Here is a 4,922-nt window from a genome sequence, read left to right as displayed (position 1 = left end):
TTTGTATTTCCTATATAAGAGATAATCATGAATATTTTATTTCTAATCTCATGTGAGGTAATTTTACATCATTTAAAAAAATCTAGTTGTTTATATAATCTCTTTTATACCTAACGATTGATTGGTTGGTTGGTTTTATAAAGTTTAGGTGTAACACCAAGCACTGGGGCACCAAAGGCCATTCAGCGCTTACTGTATAACTTTATGAAATTATAAGATGTGTTATATCATATAAATCAGGTTTATTTCTTTGAGATAGTTTATTATATTTTGAAGTGGGACATTTTCTCCCAATGGATTATCAAGTGGTATATTATATATGTTGTTGGATTTACTTTTTCTTTCGAATTTATGGCATTTCCCCAGCAGATGACGGACTGTGACCAGAGTACGACAGCGGTCACATTAAGGGGCCTATCTTTCCTCGCCTTGCAACATCAAGTAATTATGTGTAAAGTGAGTATGTCCTATTCGTAATTAATCTTGTTAATATGATATCTCTTCTTTGACATTGTTGTCTATTCAAAGATTTTACAGATGATTTAACTCTAGCCATTCTTCTTCCCATTTTGATTAACGGTATTCATTTATTGTTGTTTTGATGTCATTGTGAGGTATTTGCAGTATGGTCTACTGGGCCTTGTATGGCCCGATGAGATCTTTTGGCAAACCTCTCGTTATTATTTCTTATTTTGAATTTGTAAGATTATTAATTTTCAATTCCCATTGTTTATTAACTGAAGGTTTCTAAATAATTATAATTATTCTTAATAATATTTATTCTAGTTACTATGTTAAGATTTGAGGTAGGAATAATATTAAGTTTCCCCATTTATTTTCTCTTGCTTCCTTCTTCCTAACTTAGTTTCTTAGGTTAGCTTTATCTGGCCAGTAATTTAGGTCATAATTTTTAAAATTTCGTATTTCGTGGTTTAGGGTTTAGTTTAGTTATAGGTGGTCTTTTAAAGATCTTAGAATGTTTTTCCCTTGATTTATATATTAATTTTGGTTATCTTTACCAACCATTGCCTTTTCTTTTGTGTAAATAAATATTGTAACTTTTGTGGTGTTTGTTCTTTTGTTCTTGAGTTGCTGTGTTACATTTTTACTGACCGCAAATTCTGAGTTAAGATAAGAACCCTTGAAATTACGGCCATAAATAAGATCGTAACAAGTGAATATTTTTTATATGCTTCTTGTTCCTAATTTTATATTGTATATCAGGTTTTAATCTATTCTCTAATGGTTTAGAGGGTCTTAGTTTATTGTCATAATTATTTATGTTTTTCATATATTTAGTGTTTGGATTATCATTAACGTTATTGATTTTAGCTATATATTTTAATCCTACCTATTTTCTTCGTACTTTCAGGGGGTCTGTATTCCTGCTGGGAACAGGCGTCTATGTACCGTTGGCTGTTATGTACCATCGGCTCCTATGTACCATCCCTGGCTGCTATGTACCATGCATGGCTGCTATGTATCTGGCTGCTATGTACCATGCATGGCTGCTATGTACCTCAAATAGTATTAACACATAAGTACCTTATGTAAATTGTAATATTAAACTTTACAAAGTTAATATAAACCTTTACAAAGTTATACCCAGAACGGTGGAGGACTCTGAACCTACCTAACTACCTAACAACATAGAAAAAAAGAACAACAAGCTAGCTGAGCAGTGGCTCAGCTAGCTTGTTGATGGCTGGAGGTGAACAGTTACTGAACTCTATGCCAGATAGAGTGGACAGAGGCACAAGGTTCGAAGCCCCACCATGGCTCCTTCGAGACTAGTGGATCTGCTCAGCATTTACTTCCTAACTCTAGTGGACGTGCACTCTGTCATCCTTTTTATACCACCATTGCATCAGCAGTTTCCCTTTGCTCAGTATGTGGATTGTGTGTTCGCCCTAGACAGGAAGCCCTTATCTGTGACGGATGTAACAAGTGGCGCCACCGCTTATATGGTACAGAAATATCACAATCTGAGTACCGGAATATAAACAGACGATTGAAAGCTGGTCAAGTTTTCATGTGGTGTTGCCCAGACTGTCCTGACTGGATGGAAGTTTCAGGTACAATTATAATTATCTTTTTGTTTTCCTAAGCCCGTTGATAAGACCATATAGCTGGCTTGGGTGTGTGTGTGTGTGTGTGTGTGTGGGGGGGGGGGGGGGGGGGTCCTCACTTCCATTTGAATGCGTCAGCATATTCTGCGAGAAATAGCACTTGGAATACACCATTTTACATTCACGTGGTTTCAGGTGCCGATGCCGATGATCCTTCTGATGCCTTCCCAGTTGAACAGCAGCCTGCAATAATCAACAACACACCCAATGACTTCAATATCATACTTCCTATTGATAACATCACGCCTGTTGCAGAAACCTCATTAGTTGATGAAGCGTTACCGACAACTATCCTTGCAGACACTCCTGTGACCTACAAAATTGTTTCCGGTGGAACAAGAAAAGGCAGCTCTCTCCTCGCTGATTCATTTGGTTTTACGTACACCAGGAAGCGAGAGTTGTCTGTATCAATAACATGGATATGCAGCTACCGTGGTAAAAAGTGCTATGCAACAATTTCACAGCAAGTAGGAACAATGAACTTCAAAAGTGGACACCACCAACACACATCCTGGGGATACTGGTGCTGAACTCAGAGCATCAACACGAGCTTTCGTAAAAAAGTCAGCTTGGGAATGTCCATTTGCATCATCTGGGGAAATAGTAAAGAAAGCACTCTCAAGCTGTGAAAATTCAGATGTTCCCTTACCAAATATAAACACACTAGTCAGGATGCACCAATCGCGCTAGAGAAGGACAACGTCCAAAACACCCTGAAGATACCAGTTTTGAATTAAACAGAGATCATGTTCCCCAGGACTTTCTTCAAGCTGATCTATTTGAAAATGGGCAACGGCATCTCATATTTGCAACATCTATTCAGTTGCAACACATGTCCAAGTCTAAAACTTGGTACGTGGACGGCACTTTTAAACTTGTTCGTACCCCTTTTGTTCAACTTTTAAGTGTCCACAGTTTTACAAAGAAGGATGAAATTTTGAAACAGGTTCCATTGTGCTTTGTCCTAATGTCAAGAAGAAAGAAAAATGACCACGTAGCTGTCCTAAGAAAAATCACTGAGTTAACACCAACATCAGTTTGTGAGGCTGTTGTGAATTTTGAGAAAGCACTATGGTCGGCAGTGCTAGTGTGCCTTCCCGAGGCTTCCATTCATGGCTGCTGGTTTCACTGGGCCCAAGCAGTGTACCGAAGAGTAAAAACACTAGGTCTAAAAAATGCCTATATTAATCAACTCGCTGTAAGACAATTCATTCAGCAGTTAATGGCGCTGCCAAACTTACCTTCATCACATATAGAGCCAGCTTTTCGCCATATCACTAGCCAGCCACTTCCTGATCAACGATTAAAAGATCTCATTACTTACTATAATAAAATATGGATCAGGAATGAGATGCATCCTCCACATTCTTGGAGCTGTTACAAACGCCCTGTTCGGACTAACAACGATGTAGAAGGGTGGCACCATGCGATTAACAGAGTAGCAAAAACCAATTCAATTAACATGTACTTCTTAATTAGTATTCTCCATGATGAAGCCAGTAGAATTACCATCATTGTAAAACTAGTTAAACAAAAGAAAATGCACAGATACCAAAGGAAGCATGCTGTCAAAAAGCAAATTGCCCTTGATGACCTCTGGATGAAATATGAGAACAAATTCATATCAACATCAGACTTTCTAAACCGTTGTGCCGAACTGATGGATCATATAGATGAATAAGAATGTATCAACAATGTAGCATGTTGAATTATATTGCTTGACAACTTTTAATTATTGTATGCAATTTTAATATGTTTATTATTATTGTATGGTTTTGTGTTTACGGTTGTGTTGTTTGGATGAAATATGTCAACCAACATTGTATTAACAATGTGCAGCTTGCTGAATTTTATTGCTTCACAACTTTTAATAAATGTATACAATTTCAATATGTTTATGGTTTTGTGTTTTATCTCCTTGTGTGTTCTTATTTCCTTACTTGGCATCTAGTACATAGCAGCCTTGTTTGGTGCATACAAGCCAAAGTAGTGGTACATAAGAGCCAGTACATAGCAGCCCAACAATGGTACATAAAAGCCAAACAAGTGGTACGTAGGAGCCGGTACATAGCAGCCGACGGTACATAGCAGCTAGCATTCTTCCTGCTTCTACATAAAGAGCCAAATAATCTGTAACCTCTAGTAAGGAGTATGACTGTATGAGAGTGAACAGTTCTCTGTATATTTTCGTAAAGAATAAATCTCAAAGTATGAAAAAAAGACCACATATTCTTTCAAAGATCTCCCTTATACATACTGGTCAGCCATCCAATGATAATGTCACTACTATATTGTGTTAGGGGGATTGTGAGTATGGGTTAGAATTGGAAATGTGTGCATGTGTTAAACATGGAACTAATTTCATGCAGTCATTATCTATCTATTTAGCTTTTTACTTCTAAATCTTTGTCCATCTGTCTAATGTGCGCGTAAATTCTTATGACATCTGGTAACAAAATCGTAAAGTAAGAATACGGAATGAGTAAAAAGATAAATATGTAAAGAACTTTGAAAAACCAGTTTCTGAATAATTTAAGATTCCAAAGAAAAGATGGCATCTCAACCTATACGTTCTCTTATTGCAAAAAGAGAAAAATAATAATACTTTCTCGCTTCAAAAGTTCAGTTCGTTAGATATAAAGGAAAGAAAGTAAAATTGATTTCACAGTTTTAGGATTATCTTGTTGTTCATACGAACACCATTCTGAACAACACGACCATTGTGGTAAACAACACGAACAAGACCTCACTACCAAACTAGAAAGAAAGGGGAGCCAAAACTTTCTAACATAT

The 4,922-nt window shown here is 36.8% G+C and overlaps 1 pseudogene; it reads left to right on the top strand.

Moving 5' to 3' along the window:
* The first annotated feature begins 369 nt into the window (after positions 1-369).
* Positions 370-3,810, top strand: LOC135218752 (uncharacterized; annotated as a pseudogene).
* The last annotated feature ends 1,112 nt before the right edge of the window (positions 3,811-4,922 follow it).

Source organism: Macrobrachium nipponense, chromosome 1, assembly GCF_015104395.2.
Source record: "Macrobrachium nipponense isolate FS-2020 chromosome 1, ASM1510439v2, whole genome shotgun sequence".
Classification (NCBI taxonomy): Eukaryota; Metazoa; Arthropoda; class Malacostraca; order Decapoda; family Palaemonidae; genus Macrobrachium; species Macrobrachium nipponense.
The sequence above is the reverse complement of the archived record's forward strand: the minus strand, read 5'-3'. Positions and strand labels throughout refer to the sequence as shown.